Genomic DNA, 20,178 nt, shown 5'->3' with positions numbered 1-20,178 from the left:
CCTGTGAATGTTGAGGCATGACACTAATTTGCATTAAGAAATAGTTATACCGGATAACCTAGCCCCATAACATATGGAAGCAGATGTCCTGAAGAAATAGGTTTTATGGATGTAACTGGATGTACCAAGTCAAAAGAAGTTTTGAGTTTCCAGGGGGGACTCACGTGGGGGGTAGTGGTGAACAATGTAAATAATGGAGACTGACGCGGAGGTATGGAAAAGGACGTGGAACATCAGCACTTCTCGGTCTCCGCTGCTGTAGCTTGGCCTGACTCGATTCACAGGTGGAGAGGGTTCTGAAGTCAAGACAACGCCTGCAGTGGGGTGGGATAGGGCTCTTCCCAACTTCGGGAAAAAATGACCATGTGGAGAAATTGCTATTATGAAAGTAATGTGAGTTGAAGAAAATAAAGAAGGTATGAGAAGGCAGTGAAAACCACCCTTATTTTTATCTTCCGTAGATAACCACATTTGTGGTTATGCCTCCCCGTTTTTTCTATGTAGATACATAAACACACACGTGAATTTATCATTTTATCATGCTGCTTTTAGTGTGCTCTTTCTTTATCAATAATACATCAGGGACAGCTTTGTATATTAAAAAATAACCTACAACATTATTTTAGTGTCTGCATAGAATTCATTGTATGCATATAATTGATTTATCAATTCCACGAACTACATACAGTGTGCTCAATACCTTGCATGTATATTTGTAACTTTTTCATAAATTCTTTATGGTAACTTATGAATATTTGTAATATTTTTGCCGGCTACTGATCATTCATTCATTCATTTATTCATTAATTATGAATAAGTTCCTGATATGTACTAGGCCTTTGACTACAGCAATGAATAAGAGGAGACTAAAATGATGCAAGGAAGTGAAAAGGCCAATGTATTCTCACTTATTGGGGGTGCAGTATGTATTTCACTCTTGAACAGGAAAATTATTTTGTCCAGATCTGCTGTCACCTTGGCCTATGAGGAAACCCACGAAACTTTTTTTTAAATGTTTGTTTATTTTTGAGAGACAGAGCGTGAGTTAGGGAAGGGCAGAGAGAGGGGGAGACACAGAGTCCGAAGCCGGCTCCAGGCTCTGAGCTGTCAGCACAGAGCCAGACGCAGGGCTCAAACCCATGAACTGTAAGATCATGACCTGAGCCAAAGTCAGAGGCCCAACCAACTGAGCCACCCAGGCACTGCCTGGGGAAACTTTTCAAAACTAATAATGGCTGGCCTCCTCTGTAGCAATTCCACAGTCTGTGCTTGTTCTCAGCAGCAAGTAGCTTGAAAAAATTCCCAACTGATTGTAGTGAGCAGCGAGGTTTGAAAACTGCTGAAGAGATGGGCAAATTGGGTGAAGGGGAAAGGCAGGTGCAGGCTTCCAGTTATGGAATGAGTAAGTCACCAGAATAAAAGGCACAGTGGAAGGGATACAGTCAATGATACTGTAATAGCGATGTAATGGGATAGATGGTCAGCTATACTTGCAGTGAGTCCAGTACAATGTATACATTTCTCAAATCACTAACTTGTACACCTGAAACTAATGTAACATTGTATATTAACTGTACTAACAAAACAAAAAGTCAAAAAAAAAAAAAACCTGGTGAGGACACTTACCTTCTCTTATCTGCTAGTTTAACAAGGCCCTTTTCTCAGACTCTCTCAACTAAGCTTCAATCTGTCTTTGTGTCCAAGCCTCTACCCACCTGGGGAATATGAGGAATATGTTGTAACTCTGTGGGGAGAATAAATAGCCTTGTTCTGATGTTTCACCAAGTTAGGGAGGGTCCCTTTTATATTTGGGCCCAAACTGAAGATCATCAGTGTTTTCTTTCCTGCTGAAACCTTTATGGTGTGTGGTTCTGACCTTTCTCTAGTTTCTGGCTGTGATTAAACACACACACATACACACACACACACACACACACACACACACACACACGCCCTGGACTCTGTGTAGTTAAGTTGTTATCAGTCTGTCACTGGGAGACTGAATGTTTTGTGCTCAGGTGGCCATATATTCCTGAGGGATTGAGAGTCTTTTGTTTTGTTTTGTTTTACAATGTGGCTTAACTACTTGCTTTATTAAAACAAAAATATGCTTCAAAAATACATTCTGGAAGAGCATATTGCTTAGATGGGCAAGACGATTTCTATGACTCCCAATAGCAATGAACCACTCAAACCCCCCACTCGTGTTCTTCTGTGACCAGGCAGAGGACCCTCTCTGTGCCATCGGCTGCCATGTACTCAGAATCCCTGAGGTGTGGATCAACCTAGTAATTCAATTTGTTTTGCCTGGATGGAGGCATTAGGTTTTGAAAAATAGTAAAATGTGCTTGTCTGGAGCAATGATTGAGAAAACGATGAATTTCCTTGTTACTGTCTATTAAGCCTCACAAGAAGCTTCTGAAAAGGGTTCTGGCTAAAGGGGGTTTGCCTGAGTTACTCCATTATAAACACATGAGCTAGACATGAAAGACGTGGAGGAACCTTAATTGCATAATACTAAGTAAAAGCAGCCATTCTGAAAAGGCTACATAGCATATGATCCTAATTATAGGACATTCTGGAAAAGGTAAAACTATAGGGATGATAAAAAGATCTGTGGTTGCCGGGGGGGGGGGGGAGGGCATGGGAGAGTTGAACAAACAGAGCACAGATGATTTTGAGGGTGATGGAAATACTCTGTATGACACTATAACACATACCAATGTACATTTGTCCAGAGCCATGTGTACAACACCAAGAGTGAACCTTAAGGTAAACTATGTGCTTTGTGGGATTATAATGTATCAGTGTGGGTTCATCCTAGGTAACAAATATGTCAATCTAGTGAGTGACATAGATAATGGGGGAGGCTGTGCATGCATATAGGTAAGAATTATATGGGAAATATCTGTACTTGCCTCTCAATTTCATTGTTAACCTAAAACTGCTCTCCGAAAGGTCTTTACAAAATAAAAAGGTAATAATAAAATAGAAGGAAGTGGCAATTCTGACCATCAGAGTAATAAGGCAGCTCATCTAGGGATGTGAGAGAGGAACTAGGTAGGAGGTAGCACTCTCGTAGAGAGACAAGCATAATTTGTTGTTGGGTTTCCTTACTCTCCAGAACGTACCTAGAATCTCCTTCAGTGATTCATTGCTTCTTGATATTTTCCCCTCTGCCCCACTCTCTAAGCCTCCATTTACTCACACGGGGTAGAATGCACTTATCCTAGAATTCAGAGCTCTGTACTTGCTCTGAAATCACTCCTTGCTTCTGGTTGCCTATATTTACCTTCAAATAATGACCTCTACTAAGTATATTGTTTGGGAAATAGCACAAGAGTAAGCCTGATGTACTGCATAAAGGTCAGTAAGCTGAGATGGGATGACTTATTCTGCCACCATATCACTTACACAGAGTCTGAAACAGAATGTGCTGATATTACCCTATACCTCCTACATGGTCTCCAGATTATTCTGTTGCAAAAGGAAGAGGGACGGGATGCACAAGTGCAGAGCCTAAGATTAAAGATGATCACCTGAGGTAGAAAGCTGGTTGTTAAGTGATTTCAGGGTTGTAGATGAGGGAGAACCCCAGCAACGCTCTGAGCTCCAGAGGAAACTCCTTACGTTCAATGAGAGGGAAAGGATGGGTAGGATTGCGGATGAAAGTGGTTGTGTCCTTGAATTTGATACTGACTCTGCGCTTTGGTGGTGTGAAGAAACACCAACAGTACTGAAAATTTTAGAAAATATATGACTGTACATTTTTATTCTTCAGCAAATATTGAGAACATGAAAAGGGGAAACAAGTGGACTGATTTGGAGAATAGCCTCCTCAGGGAGAGTCAAGCTTGTGGTTGTAGGTGGTGCACAATAGATCCTATAAAAGAAAAAAAAATTGCACCAGAAGCTTGTTAAAAATGGCAAGGAAGACTTTATTCAAGACTATGGCAATAGCAGAGAGAGACTGAGCTCATCTTTGCTGGAACAAAAGGCAAGTGGGTTTTTAAAAGCTGGGGTGCGTTAGCGGGAAGGTCCTTGAGGACAATGGATGGTGAATGTGATTAGGCCATCTGTGTTTGCTGATTGTCCCTTTTTGAATTTAGGCTCCTGTCCTTTTACAGAGACTGGGGGACAGGGACCCCATGTTTCTTGATGATTACATTTCAAAGGGATGGCTCCCATGTCCTTGAGGAAGATATTCTTTTTTTTTTAATTAATTAATTATTTATTTATTTTTGAGAGACAGAGAGAGACAAAGCACACGTGGGGGAGGGGCAGAGAGAGAAGGAGACCCAGAACACGAAGCAGACTCCAGGCTCTGAGCTGTCAGCGCAGAGCCCGACACGGGGCTCGAACTCACAAACCCCGAGATCATGACCTGAGCTGAAATCAGACGCTTAACCGTCTGAGCCACCCAGGCGCCCCATAGAAAAACATTCTTAAGTTGTTAAACTGGCAAGAGGCTGGGAGAATACTTACATCTCAAAGGGATGGAGAAAGAATTTATAATGGCAGGTTTTCTCAAGTAAATGCTCTAAGAAAAGGGAAGTCATGGATGTATAGTCAGGAAGAGGAAGAAACTTGTCTAAAATTTAGTCAGGCTGAGGGGAAGGAACATTAAGGCCTTCTTGGTCAATACTCCAGAAGAAAGCATAATTCCTTTTCCTTCTCTTCTCATGGAGTCTATTGTGTATAGAAAACAAATAGTTTAAGGCTCCTCTACCCTGTTACCTGATTTTCGCAGTTCACTTATTGGTAGTATAAATTTGACTTGTTATTTGATTTACCTCAACCTTGATCTTTTATCTGTACAATGGAGATCATAACGTAAAATCTACCTCATAGAGTTATTGTAGTACAGGTATGCAAGAGGGAGGGAAAAATAACTTAAACATCTAACGCTGGGAAATAAAAGAAACTGCAACATTCATGGGATGGAAGACCACAGAGCAACAAAGATCAGTGTGTTAATTTGTCATGTATTCACCAGATTGCACCTATAATACAAAAATATTCAGTAAAAATTTAAGATCTAGGTCCATAGTATGATTCTATTAATGAAAAAGTAACCTATTTCACAATATTTTCTATTGGTTATGGGTACATATGTATTACCAGAGTATATGAACCTGGATGGAAAGGATCACAACATCTTCCTAAGGATCTTGCCTGGGAGAAAAGTTGGTGGATGCATCTGGGCAGGGACTAAGAGTTCCTACCTTGTCTATAACATTTGATTTCTTGCAAAAAAGGTTCTTATCAAATATGACAAAATGCTAACTTTGCATTTTTAGGAAGTATATGTGTCATTTTCTCATTCTCTTTGGACTTTAAACACTTGTGAATCACAAAATGAAAAATGAGAGGGAGGGAGAGGGAAGGAAGGAGAGAGAGAGAGAGAGCGCGCGCGCAAGCATCCACAAGGGGCAGCACATGCTAGCACAGGAGCTTGAGTGAGATACCGCTTGCTTCTCTCTCGTGTGTCTCTCTTAGAGAGAAGTGAGGGGGAGAGAATTTGAAAGCAGATTGAACAGACAGCCCGACACCACATTGTACCTGAAGCACCCAGTGTACAGAGAGGCATTCAAATAGGCTGCTGGTGAGGCACTGATTGTTTTGGCTGCTTCTGCTCTCGTGATTGAAGCAGCAAAGGTTTTAAGACTTCAAACCTCAGCTCTGATCTGAAAATGAAGTTAGGTGTTTGAGAAACAGCTGCTAGAAACAGCTCGGCTCCCTCTGGAGCTTCTGGTCGGCTTCAAAGCAGCTGCCGGAAGGGAGGGAGGCAAGCAAACTGTCTTGGGCATGTGTGTGTGTTAATAAAAACAAAATGGCTCTCCCTAAATAAAACATGGCTAGTTTCCCTAGGATGAAGAATTCAATTCTAATTCCACATTTCTGTGTCTTTTGAGGTTTTGAGCAAAGAACCTCAGAGCATCATCTTTCCTTACCCTTAGGGCCTTTAGATTCAGACAGTGCAAAATGACTCCTATCCTACTCCCAGCTCAGCCATTTCCAATCTGTTGGGATTAGAGCAAAGTAGTTAACCTCTCTGAGCCTCAGTTTCCCCCTCTGTCAGTTAGCTTAGACCCTTGTTGTGATAACGTATTTCAAGAACTTGGGGCATCTGGGTGGCTCAGCTGGTTAAGCGACTGACTTGGGCTCAGGTCATGATCTCGCGGTTCATGGGTTCAAGCCCTGTGTTGGGCTCTGTGCTGACCTCTTAGAGCCTGGAGCCTGCTTGGGATTCTGTGTATCTCTCTCTCTCTCTCTCTCTCTCTGCCCCTCCCCCACTCATACTCTGTGTCTCTCTCTCAAAAATAAACATTAAAAAAATTAAAAAAACTTGAAAATGGTAAAACTCAATTATCAATGAATATCTTCTAACCTCATTCATGTCTACATTCATTCTATTATACTTTTTTTTTTTTTGAGGAAAATCCAGGATTCACTCAAGATTACTTTATTGCCAGGCTGGAAGCTCATCCTAATTTGCTTAGAACTTTTCTGGTTTTAGAACTGAGAATTCTATGTCCTGGGAAAACCCTCAGCTCTGTACAAACCAGGATGGTTGGTTACTCCATGGTGTATTCTCCATATGACAAACAAGAGTTCTATGTCCTCAGGCGGTTTATAATCTAAGATGAAGTCTTAATCTCCTTATCATCCTTGATCTATAAATTGTAATTATTTATTTTATTAGTTATTACTCTACAAACTCCGATACTAGACTACAAATTCATATAAAGCAGGGAATATATTATTTTTTCCTTATATCCATTACCAATCTCTTATATTTTCTAGGAATGTGATTAGGAATTCAATAAATATGTACCATACACATGAATTAATACATAAGATCAATGGATTCTTTCATTCCCAGTTGTTATGGTCTTAAACAGTGAGTTATTTTAGTGTTTAAATTTCTATGTAAATTACACACACACACACACACACACACGCATACACACACAGACACATACACACACGTATATTTTGACATTGACTATCACAATCACTGGTGCCTAAACTTTAGAATGTTTAGAAATCACTTGGAGATCTTGTTAAAATACAAATTTTGAGGGCTTGCACCTGAGATTCTGGTATAGTAACTAAGGGATAGGGCATAAGAATTTGCAAACACACTAAGTGATTCTCATGTCTTAGTAGCATTGGGAAAAACACACATCTATCCTTTTGCCCAGTGAATAGGGTGTTTTGTGGTTTGCTCGCGGCGGTTCTGGTTTACAGCTATTGATTCAGAGAAATTATCAATAGCGCCTCCTTTTACCTTCAAGATACCCTATCTGATGGATACACATATAGTCACCTCACTTAGGAGTCTACGGATTGCAATACTTACCACGGGGAGTATTTTTGTTAGCTACCTCTCTAGGGATTTTTTTTTCTTTCATAATTTACAACCTTCCTTATTCAACCATCTAGTAAAGTAAGCTTTCTTTCTCACTTTTGAAAATCACGCATCATCTCAAAACTTAAAAGCCCAAGAGAATGTTTTAACTTATGTTCCATTCTCAGTGGAATAGGAAAACCAGCTCACTTCTGTTCTCTCAATACAATGCTTAGATTTCCATAATGGAGATATTCTAGCCTGGAGCTTTAGCAGAAATGTGATTATTATAAAAAATCTTCTTACCCTCTGGATGGGAATATCTTTCTTGTGCAAATAAGCCCAGGAGGCCAATCCAGATGCCCTGGTGGATAATTTTCTTCAAAGACTAGAATTTTCTTCAAAAACTAGAAGCACCATACTCAGTGTTTACCTGAGTATACTCACAACTTTAACCAAATCCTCTAAATTTATCAAGTTACCTGCTTTTTAAAGATCTGTTAGTGGAAAAATAAGAAAGAAAGGAAAAATAAAACAAAAGGATGAGTTAGGGAAATCTTTTAGCCAGGAGGTTTATACTTAGAAAATAGTTTTTTTGTTAATATAATTTATTGTCAAATTAGCCAACATACAGCATGTACAGTGTGCTCTTGGCTTTGGGAGTAGATTCCCAAGATTCATCACTTACATACAACACCCAGTGCTCATCCCAACAAGTGTCCTCCTCAGTGCCCATCATCCATTTTCCCCTCTCCCCTGCCATTGCCCTCATCAACTCTGTTTGTTCTCTGTATTTAAGAGTCTCTTATGGCTTGCCTCCCTCTCTGTTTGAAACTATTTTTCCCCCTTCCTTTCGTCTATGGCCTTCTATTAGTTTCTCAAGTTCCACGTATGAGTGAAGTCATATGATATTTGTCTTTCTCTGATTGACTTATTTCACTTAGCATAATACCCTCCACTTCCATCTACATTGTTGCAAATGGAAAGATTTTCATTCTTTCTCATTGCCAAGTAGTATCCCATTGTATATATAAACCACATCTTCTTTACCCATTTGTCAGTTGATGGACATTTGGGCTCTTTCCATAATTTGGCTATTGTTGAAAGCACTGCTATAAACATTAGGGTTCATGTGCCCCTGTGAATCAGCACTCCTGTATCCTTTGGATAAATTACTAGTAGTGCTGTTGTTGGGTCATAGGGTATTTCTGTTTTTAATTTTTTGAGGAACCCCCAGACTGTTTTCCGGAGTGGCTGTGCCAGTTTGCATTCCCACCAACAGTGCAAAAGGGTTCCCACTTCTCCACATCCTTGCTAACATCTGTTGTTTCCTGAGTTGTTAATTTTAGCTACTCTGACTGTTGTGAGGTGGTATCTCATTGTGGTTTTGATTTCTATTTCCCTGATGATGAGCGATGTTGAACATCTTTTCATGTGTCTGTTGGCCATCTGGATGTCTTCTTTGGAAAAGTGTCTATTCATGTTTTCTGCCCATTTCTTCACTGGATTATTTGTTTTTTTTTGAATGTTGAGTTTGGTAAATTCTTTATAGATTTTGGATACTAACCCTTTATATGATATGTCATTTGCAAATACCTTTTCCCATTCCACTGGTTGCCTTTTAGTTTTGTTGATTGTTGTTTCCTTTGCAGTGCAGAAACTTCTTATCTTGACGAGGTCCCAATAGTTCATTTTTGCTTTTATTTCCCTTGCCTCGGAGATGTGTTGAGGAAGAAGTTGTTGCAGCTGAGGTCAAAGAGGTTGTTGCCTGTTTTCTACTCTAGGGTTTTGATGGTTTCCTGTGTCACATTTAGGTCTTTCATCCATTTTGAGTTTATTTTTGTGTATGGTATAAAAAAGTGGTCCAGTTTCATTCTTCTGCATGTTGCTGTCCAGTTCTCCTAGCACCATTTACTAAAAAGACTGTCTTTTTTCCACTAGATACTCTTCCCTGCTTTGTTAAAGATTAGTTGGCCGTACATTTATGCGTGTAATTCTGGGTTCTCTATTCTATTCCATTGGTCTATGTGTCTGTTTTTGTGCCAATACCATACTGTCTTGATATTTACAGATTTGTAATAGAGACTAAAGTCTGGGATTGTGATGTTCCCACTTTGGTTTTCTTCTTCTACATTGCTTTGGCTATTTGGGGTCTTTTGTGGTTCCGTACAAATTGTAGGATTGCTTGCTCTAGCTCTGAGAAGAATGCCGGTGTAATTAAAAAAATTTTTTTAATGTTTATTTATTTTTGAGCGAGAGCACGCAATAGACTGCAAGCAGGAAAGAGGCAGAGAAAGAGGGAGACACAGAATCTGAAGCAGGTTCCAGGCTCTGAGCTGTCAAAATAGAGTCCTATATGGGGCTTGAACTCATGAACCGTGAGATCATGACCTGAGCCGAAGTCGGATGCTTAACCGACAGCCACCCAGGCACCCCTAGAAGAATGCCAGTGTAATTTTGATTGGGATTGCATTGAATGTGTAGATTGCTTTGGGTAGTATCAACATTTTAACAATATTTGTTCTTTCAATCCATGAACATGGAATGTTTTTACATTTCTTTGTGTCTTCCTCAATTTCTTTTATAAGTTTTCTATAGTTTCCAGCACACAGATCTTTTACATCTTTGGTTAGGTTTATTCCTACATATTTTATGGTTCTTGGTGCAATTGTAAATGGGATCAATTTCCTGATTTCTCTTTCTTGCTTCATTATTGGTATATAGAAATGCAACTGATTTCTGTACATTGATTTTGTATCCTGCAACTTTGCTGAATTCATGTATTAGTTCTAGTAGCTTTTTAGGAGGGTCTTTCGGGTTTTCCATGTAGATATCATGTCATCGGTGAAAAGTGAAAGTTTGACTTCTTTGTCAATTGGGATGCCTTTATTTCATTTTTTTTGTCTGATTGCTGAGGCTAGGACTTCCAACACTATGTTAAACAACAGTGGGAAGAGTGGACATCCCTGTCGTGTTCCTCCCTTTCTCAGGGAGAAAGCTCTCAGTTTTTCCCCACTGAGGATGATATTAGCTGTGGGCTTTTCATTTTGGCTTTTATGATATTAAGGTATGTTCCTTCTATCCCAACTTTCTTGAGGGCTTTTATTAAGAAAGCATGCTGTATTTTGTCAATGCTTTTTCTGCATCTATTGACAGGATCATATGGTTCTTATCCTTTCTTCTATTAATGTGATGTATCACATTGATTGATTTGCGAATATTGAACCAGCCCTGCCGTCCAGGAATGAATCCCTCTTGATCATGGTGAATAATTAATTTAACATACTGTTGAATTTGATCTGCTAGTATATTGTTGAGAATTTTTGCATCCATGTTCATCAGGGATATTGGCCTGTAATTCTCCTTTTTAGTGGGGTCTCTGTCTGATTTGGGAGTTAAGGAAATGCTGGCTTCATAGAATGAAGCTTTCCTTCCATTTCTATTTTTTGGAACAGTTTGAGAAGGATAGGTATTAACTCTACTTAAATGTCTTATAGAATTCCCCTGGGAAGCCATCTGACCCAGGACTCTTATTTGTTGGGAGATTTTTGATAACAGATTGCATTTCTTCACTGGTTATGGCTCTGTTCAAATTTTCTATTTCTTCCCATTTGAGTTTTGGTAATGTGTGGGTGTCTAGGAATTTGTCCATTTCTTCCAGGTTGTCCAGTTTGTTGGCATATAATTTTTCATCGTATTCTCTAATGATTGTTTGTTATTTCTGTGGTGTTGGTTGTGATCTCTCCTCTTTCATTGGTGATTTTATCTATTTGGGTTCTCTCTCTTTTCTTTTTGAGAAGTCAACTGGGGGTTATCAATTTTGTTTCCTTTTCAAAAAACCAGCTCTTAGATTCATTGATCTGTTCTATTTTTTAAATTCTAAATTTTATTTCTGCTCTAATCTTTATTATTTCTCTTTTTCTGCTGACTTTGGGGTTTCTTTGTTTTTCTTCTTCTAGCTCCTTTAGGTGTATGGTTAGGTTTTGTATTTGGGATTTTTCTTATTTCTTGAGATAGGCCTGGATTGCAATGTATTTTCCTTTTAGGACTGCCTTTGCTGTATCCCAAAGGGTTTGGACTGTCATGTTTTTACTTTTGTTTGCTTCCATATATTTTTAAGTTTCTTTTTTAATAGCCTGATTGGCTCATTCATTCTTTAGTGGGATGTTCTTTAACCTCCATGCATTTGAAGGCTTTCCAAATTTTTTCTTGCAGTTGATTTCAAGTTTCATAGTGCCATGATCTGAAAATAAACATGGTGTGATCTCAGTTCTTTTATTTTTATTGAGGGCTATTTTGTGACCCAGTATGTGATCTATCTCAGAACGTTCCATGTGCACTCAAGAAAAATGTGTATTCTGCTTTTGGGTGAAAAGTTCTAAATATATCTGTCAAGCATATCTGATCCAGTGTATCATTCAAGGTCATTGAGTTTTTATTGATTTTCTGCCTTGATGTTCTGTCTATTGTTGTAAGTAGAGTATTAAAGTCCCCTGCAATTACTGTATTCTTGTCAATAAATTGCTTATATTTGTGATTAATTGATTTATATTTTGGATGCTCTCAAATTGGGGGCATAAACATTTATAATTGTTAGCTTTTGATGGATAGACCCCATAATTATGATATAATGCCCTTCATCTCTTGTTACAGCCTTTAGTTTAAAATCTAGTTTGTCTGATATAAATATGGCTACTCCAGCCTTCTTTTGACTTCCAGCAGTATGATAGATGGTTCTCCATCCCCTCACTTTTAATCTGAAGGTGTCCTCAGGTCTCAAATGAGTTTCTTATAGACAGCATACAGATGGATCTTGTTTTTTTGTGTGTTTTTTGTGTTTTTTTTTAATCCATTCTGATACACTATATCTTTTGATTGGGACATTTAGTCCATTTACTATTGGGGCAATAGTCCATTTTAGAGATATTATTGAACGATCTGGATTTAGTGTCATTGTGTTATCTGTAGGTTTCACGCTTGTTGTGATGTCTCTGATCCTTTGTAGTCTTTGCAGCATTCCCCTCACAGAGTCCCCCTTAGGATCTCTTGTAGGGCTGGTTTTGTGGTCATGAACTCCTTCAGTTTTTGTCTGGGTAAGGCTTAATCTCTCCTCTTTTGAATGACAGCCTTGCTGGATAAACAATTCTTGGTTGCATATTTTTCCTATTCATCACATTGAATATTTCCTGCCACTCCCTTCTGGACTGCCAAGGTTCAGTGGACAGGTCTGCTACTACCCTTATGTGTCTAGCCTTGTAAGTTAAGGCCCTTTGTCCCTAGCTGCTTTCAGAGTTCTCTGTTTATTTTTGTATTTTGCCAATTTCAATATGATATGCTATGGAGAAGACCTATTCTTGTTGAATCTGAAGGGAGTTCTCTGTGCCTCCTGGATTTTGATGTCTGTTTCCTTCCCAGATTAGGGAAGTTCTCAGCTATAATTTGTTCAAGTAAACCTTCTGCCCTTTTCTCTCTCTCTTCTTCTTCTGGAACTCTTATGATACAGATATTATTACATTTCATTGAATTACTTAGTTCTCTAATTCTCCCCTTGTGGTTTAGTATTTTCTTATCTCTCCTTTTCTTGAATTCATCATTTTTCATAATTTTATTTTCTATTTCACTTATTCTCCACTCTGCCTCTTCCATCCTTGCTGTCACTGCATCTAGTTTATTTTGCACCTCATTAACAACATTTCTTAATTTGTCATGACTATTTCTTAGTTCCTTGATCTTTGCAGCAATAGAGCTCTGCTACTTCTATGCTTTTTTCAAGCCCAGCTATTAATCTTATGACTATAATTCTAAGTTCTTGATCAGATATGTTTATATCTGCTTTGAGCAGTTCTCTAGCTGTCATTTCTTCCTGGAATTTCTTTTGAGGAGAATTTGTCCATATCATCTTTTTGGCTAGTTTTCTGTCCCTTATGTGTTTTAGTAGCTTGTTATGTGTCCTGCACCTGTGAGCACTACTATATTAAAAAGGGGTCATATGCTGTCCAGTTCATGGCCCTTCAGGAGGTATTTTTGGAATGTGTTGCATGCTCTCTGTTGTGACTCTGGTTGCTTTATCTCCCTACTCATAGTGGTGGTTTGTGCCTTCCACCAGGTCTGCTTTGATTTGTTCATTGAAGTAAACCTGCAGAAAATTTTAAAAAGGGGTGGTGGTCGAAGAAGCCTTATCCTATATGAAGAGAGAAATCACAGGGGCAGGGAAAAAGAAGGGAAAAAAATTGACCAGCTAGAGAATCAGAGAAACTATCTGGCTTAATCTAGAGAGAGAGAGAGAGAGAGAGAGAGGAAAATAAAGAAGAAGGACATGCAGAAGAGGTGTAAAAGAATAGATTAAAAATGTATTCTTAAAGAAGCCAACAACCAGAATAACCAGACTAGAGAAGGGAGAAAATAAGAGGAAGAAAAGGAAGGAAAAAAAATACATATATATTTTATATATATAATATATAGTATATATACATAAACATATATGTATTATATATACATAAATATCTATAATATATATTATAGATAGATATATAGATAAAATAAGAATTGATCAAGAATCAAATCAGAAAATGCAAAACTGCTGAACAAATATTTGATGGTGCCTTAGAACCTGTGCCTGCACTGATCTGAAGGAGGGGATGTCTGGTTCAGTCAGTGTCAGTCTTGCCGTGTTAGGTATGCAGTTCCCAGGCACAGAGGGGCATGGTTTGGTGTAAGTGGGTCCCGCCTCCACTGTGGGCCCTGCTCTTTGTTCCCTGAAGCCCGCCTTGTTGGTGATGGGGAGAAAAATGGCAACATCCCAGTCTCTCCTCCCCCAACTGGGTGACGCAAACCTCTCTGTTCAGGCTGTCTTCACAGTAATGTGTGGGTGCGAGGGGGCTGGCCACTCCACTGTCCCCCGTACCTCCCAGTTACTTGGCTGGGATTCAAACCCCCATATCTTAAAGGATCCAGCTCTGTGTGCCCTGGGGTAGAACCACTCTGCCCCACCAACAAAAGCCTTCTGGCTAGTGGGCACCTGCAGGGTCTTTTGTCCTTGGAGTGGCTATATGCCTTCTTCCCACAGCACTCAAGGGAGGGGACTGCTCTCTCTGGACTGTGTCTCTGAACTCGCTGCTAATCCCAGGGCTAGCTCCCCCTCCCCAACAGGCACAGGAACAGGGCAGCAGGCCCCAGTCTGGAGAAAGCCCTGCAATCCCGGAACGAGTTTGAATTTGGTCCTTTCTCTGTTTTTTCGTTTCCCTGGTCCATGGTTTTTATTTTGTCCAAATACAGTCCCACACTTCCACAGCCTCTCTTTCTCTTCCTTTTGTCTCTCCACAGAAGGGGATCCCTGCCCTCCATTCCTATACCACTTGTTTTATCTCTTCCAGTTTACAATCATGCACCTATGGCCTGCCAAGTTGTTCCCACAGGCCCCTGGACATGTTTCTGTCACTCTGTAGCCTGGCTTCCTGGAATTCCAAGTCTTCTGGCCTCAATACTTCTGTATATGAACATGGGAACTTCAGGTCCTCCTACTTCTCTGCCATGTTGACTCACTCCTCTCTCTCTCTCTTTCTCTCTCTCTCTTTTGATTACTTAGCACAGGAAAAATGAATATCTTTGACAAGAGGTTGTTGAGATTAGATTACTGGTTGCAGCTGGTGAGATGATTAAGACTAAGGATGTGGGATCATACTGCTTGGGTTTGAATTCCTGTTACACCATTCACTAGCTGTGTGATGTTAGGCAAATTTTATTAGTTCTCTTGACATTAATATCAGTAAATGAAGATGATGATGGTTTAATAGAGCATTATGTGCATTAAATATAATTAGCTATGTCACAGAGCCTCTTGTTGCCTTTGCAAAATCTCCTTGGCATGCATTTGATTTCAGCCAAAGCTTTGATGGGTGATTTTGACTCACACTGCTCACATTCCACCTCAAGCCATTGCTTATCTCCCTATTTTTTTGCCCCAGGGCCTTCTCCTCCCCTTGGTACCCCCCTTAGCTCACAGACAGGGGCAGCCCAGAAGTGCAGAAGAGGCAACCTTTAACCAATGGGATTTGGAATCCAGTGGATAAATGCCCAGCTTCCTGTTTTTTAGAAGAAAAATTATGGAAGTCATTTTACATACTTCTCAGAAGTCTTGGAAAGGTCAAGACCTCGAGGCCAAAATCATTAACCTAGGTAAAAGATATATTAGCTTTTGTTCCTTTTCTATCTTCTTCCTTTCATCCCCTCATTCCTGTTTCCAAGGATCATCTCACTGCCCCCCGCAACCTCTCCCACCTGCCTTAGTCTCAAACTCTAGGAAAATCAAACTCAGCTATTTAAAGCCCTGAGCACAGATTTTGGCACATAATAAGCTCAATAATGTGCTCATAATAAGCCCTGTGAAAGTTAGCTACTGCTACCACTAGTAGTAGTAATAAAAATGATTTTTTCTTTTGCACTGCAGGGTGAGCTGGAGATCTGTATCATGTAGAGCAAAGGAACCATTCTGATTCTTTTCTGAAATAGACTTGAGATAAAGTATATATTTTTTCATCCAAGGAGCTCATACACCTTCTATAGTCTTCATTTCACCAAGATAGATATCTATTGTTTTCTACTTTCTACCTCACAGAAATGTTCTAGGCATCATAAGTGAGTGCTTTTACTTAGTTCTTTCATCCCCCAGGCAAAGAAAAGGAAAGCACGCAAATACAGGGGAACAGTTTGTATTGAACACCTGTTAATCTTTTTTTATATTTCACTGCTGCTTTCATAGTGTGGAAGAGATTTGTTGCATTACTGCCACTGGCAAATGTTATTATTTGTTGAACATCCACTAGTCCTTGTGTTTAGAGATGTAGGCCATCATTGACTTTTGATTTGCCTAATCACTTCGTAGTTTCTTGTGGGTTTTCTGAAGCTGAGGCCAACTTCTCAGCTCACCCTAAACATATAAATTTCATCCTCAGGGACAAGAGATTTCAAGAGGATTTTAGACATGCTTCCTGACCACGTCTCCAGGTAAAGAAATTTCTGGAAATTCATGAGGCTAAAAGAGGTGCGTTTTTATTGTGGAAAGACTATTTCTAACACTCTTTCCTCTTCAAATTTTCAATCTCCTAAACTTTTTCCTACCTAAAGATAAGTCCTGGTGAGTACTTGATAGGAGTAAAGACAGACCATCTCAAATTACTTCTCCAAAACATTTTATTTTATTTTATTTTATTTTTATTTTTCAAAAACATTCCTTTTAAAAAATATTTTTTTTCTTCAAAATAATGAGGAAAATGTGTCTGTCTCCTTTTTCAGCTTTATGAATTAAAGGTGGTTTGGATGAATCCCAATTGGTCAAGACCACTCACACTAAGTTTGGTGTCTTTGTGGTATTTTAACACCTTATATTTATCCAATCTCAGTCAAATAAATTGCCACCATTGTCTTTCTTCCTGAACTGCAAGCTCCTTGAATAAAAATCTTTTCTTAGTAACTAGTTCCTGAGGCCTAAAGAAGCTTCATGTATCTTTGACCTCATTTCCATATTATATTTACTTCAATCCCACAAATCCCGTTGTATAGCTTCTCATAGTGACAGAAGTGCAAGAATTAAATGGAAGATCTTATAATCTGGTTACTTATGCCTAGTGTAGGGATCATTTCATTTGGGGAAGACATATCTTCCATTTCATGTAAATGATGGAAATACTTATCACGAAAAGGAAAACTATTAAGATGATAATGAGCTAGTAATAGCTATTGTTAGTGTAATACTTTTAACATCACAAATAATTTTAAAAATAATAATAGATAATATTTAGTAGCATCTCTGTTCTAGGCATAGTGCTAAGCACTTTGCATACATTCTTTTGTTTGTAATTCACAATGATTCTATGAACTACCTACTATGTCAAGGTTAAATATTGACTTGCCAGAGTTAACATAGCCTGTAAAAGATGGATCTGGGATTCCAACCAAGGTTTGCCTGACACCACGATCTATATATTAACTATGACATAATCTATCTTACTTCCTATCCATTATCTCATTTCATTCTTACCACCCAGCAACTATTAATTTCACTCTTATAGGGTCAGGGGAACTGCGATGCAGGAAAGGGCCCCTACTGGAAGGGGCAGAATTAGTAGTTATTTTGCTTCATTTTTCTCCCCTGTTCCATTACTTCCCCACCCTCTTCAGGGTTTAAAACTTTGAGGTCTCATGTGCTACACATTTGAACTACACATGCTTTTTCTACCTAAATAAAATTCTGCTGGGGATTGTCTTAGAACTGGTTCCCTAGAAAGCAGAGCCTGGGGCACAGGCTATGTGCCAATATATTATTGGAGAGAACAATTTTCAGGAAGCAGAGTGAAGTGTAAAGGAAATTAAGTGGGAAAGAAGGGAGGGCAAATACAGAGGGATCCATTGGCAAGCTGGTCACAGTTTATAATAGTGTGGCTGACTGCTGGGAGGCTCAGTTGGTTAAGCATCTGACTCTTAATTTTGGCTCCGGTCATGATCTCACAGTTGTGAGATCCAGCATCAGGCTCTGTGCTGTGCATAGAACCTGCTTTGAGATTCTCTCGAGATCTCTCCCTTTCTGCCCCTCTCCCGCTCTCTCTCTTTCTTTCTCTGTCTGGCTCTCTCTGTCTCTCTCTCTCAGTAAATAAATAAACATTAAAAGAAGTGTGACTGCTGGGGTGCCTGGGTGGCTCAGTTGGTTAAGCGGCCAACTTTAGCGCAGGTCATGATCTCATGCTTCGTGAGTTCAAGCCCTCGTCAGGCTCTGTGCTGACAGCTTGGAGCCTGGAGCCTGCTTCGGATTCCGTTTCTCCCTCGCTGTCTCTCCCCTGCTCGTGCTCTGTCTCTCTCTCTCTCTCTCTCTCTCAAAAGTAAATAAACATTGAAAAAGAAAAAAAGTGTGACTGACTGCTCAGACTATGGTGTGTCTTCCAAATGTCTGTAAGGATTTTTATTCTTTTTAAATAGTCACCTTGGGGAAAAGAAGGGAAAAGAATGTATCCATGGATTCTTAACTCCCCTTGTCCAAAGTTCTGACCATCATATGTCAGCTGCTCTATAGTTCTGGGTTATTCTTAGCCTGTCTCCAGTAGCCCTCCTGGGACTTACCAGAAAAGCGGAAACGCAAGACAATGAAATTATCTATGCAGCAAGCCAGAATATAGGAGGTCATCCGTGGGCAATCTCTGCCTGGTCACATGCAATTTAGAGGTCCATGGACTCCAAGGGACAAGCCAGGGCACCTGCATAGGCACTGAGCTAGTCCTCATGAGCAACAGGGAAGCCTACAGGATGTATGTTAAAGATACATGAGGCATTGATGCTTACACAATACATTATCACAAGTCCAAAAAGCTCGGCAATGTATGACGGGAAAAGGTGCAAACACACTGAAGAAAATCAGGAATTGTAGAAAAACCGCCCCCACCCCCTGCCCCCTCCATGTGATTTATTGTATATGCCTAAGGGTATGTTATAGCTTTGCTGAATATCTAGAAAAAGAGGTTTGGGCTTATCCCTGAAAGCCTTGGCTGGGTTTGATCAAATAATTGCATGTGCACATTCAAAAATCAGGTTGTTCTGGGGGAATCTGAGTGACTTAGTTGGTTAAGTGTCCAACTCTTGATCTCAACTTAGGTCTTGATTTCAGGGGCATGAGCTCAAGTTCCATGCTGGGCTCCACACTGGGCTCTGTGCTGAGCTCCAGACTGGACATGTAAAAATCAGGTTGTTTTGAAATTTTAGCTCATAACAGTTCACTCTAAACAGATACTCAGCATTGTTGTCCTATTGTATTATCTCTACATACCTGTGTTCCCAGGTGTCCAATATGAGCTAGGCTTCTCTACCCCTAGTAGACCTCACTATATCTCACTGCACATGCCCATGAACTCACGAAGTAGTCCCTGCCAGAAGGCTGGTTGCTGAATTTAAGAGCCCTCCCTGCAAGAAAATTAAAACATCCCCCCAACAACCTATTAGAATTCGATTATTGCCAGGCAATTTTCCTAGAAGGTCATCAAGAGCATCAGGCAGAAAACCATGGCTGAGAGAATCTGGGGAGATGTTTAAACTTCTAGGTCTATAGCACAGGTTCCGTTCACCATTAGCCCAAGCTAGGAAATAGTTAAGCCTGAGTAAGGCTGGAGGGCCTGTGAGTCACAAGGTGGGAGGGCTTCCTGACATTTATTTATGTGATGGTCTCAGGTACCTCATGGGAGGGAATTCATACTGAGGAATAGAGAATGCAATGGAAATTTGGTCCTATGACATAGCATCATTCACCAGAAAGAGGAGAGATTTGTCTCGTCCCTCTCCTCCCGGATTCTATATGAGTCCTACCTGAGCAGACTGATTTTTTTTTTAAGCAAACAGTAAGATAGCTATCTGACTCTACTTACCACTGGGTGCGGTCAAAACTTGCAATGGTCACAGGGCTGGGAAGTGGTCGCATGCCAATGGCAGTATTCACAGTGTCATGAGCAAACAATGGCAGTGTTCACTGTGTGATGAGCAAACAATGGCAGTGTTCATTGTGTGATGAACAAGGACAGCAGTTCTGGCAGTGACAGCAGAAGCGTCATCAGTGCAGTTATCTACCATGTCCCCAACATCAGACATTGGCTCTACTGACAGACGTTAGTGTCGGGAGTCTTGGCCCAAGCACCAGTAGCCTGAGTAGCATCAACGGCTACAATGAAGCCTCCAGCAGGCATGGATAGCTTCCCCTTGTTAAGGGAAATATGGGTTCTGAGGAAGATAGCCTTGGCATGGGCCTGTGAGTGTGTTTTTCTGTGTTCTGGAAGGACAGGTAAACTGGATAT

At 40.0% G+C, this 20,178-nt stretch overlaps 1 long non-coding RNA gene across 1 annotated transcript; it reads right to left on the bottom strand.

Annotated features, from left to right (window-relative positions):
* Window positions 1–3,389: 3,389 nt before the first annotated feature.
* Window positions 3,390–19,819, bottom strand: LOC113604315 (uncharacterized). The gene is made up of 5 exons (XR_008293601.1): window positions 19,756–19,819; window positions 19,164–19,297; window positions 18,464–18,608; window positions 7,661–7,851; window positions 3,390–3,883 (listed from the first exon to the last, which is right to left on the bottom strand). It is a non-coding gene; the product is annotated as an uncharacterized LOC113604315 (long non-coding RNA).
* Between the last annotated feature and the right edge of the window lie 359 nt (window positions 19,820–20,178).

Source organism: Acinonyx jubatus, chromosome E2 (assembly GCF_027475565.1).
Source record: "Acinonyx jubatus isolate Ajub_Pintada_27869175 chromosome E2, VMU_Ajub_asm_v1.0, whole genome shotgun sequence".
NCBI lineage: Eukaryota > Metazoa > Chordata > Mammalia > Carnivora > Felidae > Acinonyx > Acinonyx jubatus.
Note: the sequence above shows the minus strand (reverse complement) of the source record. Positions and strands in the feature narration are given on the sequence as shown.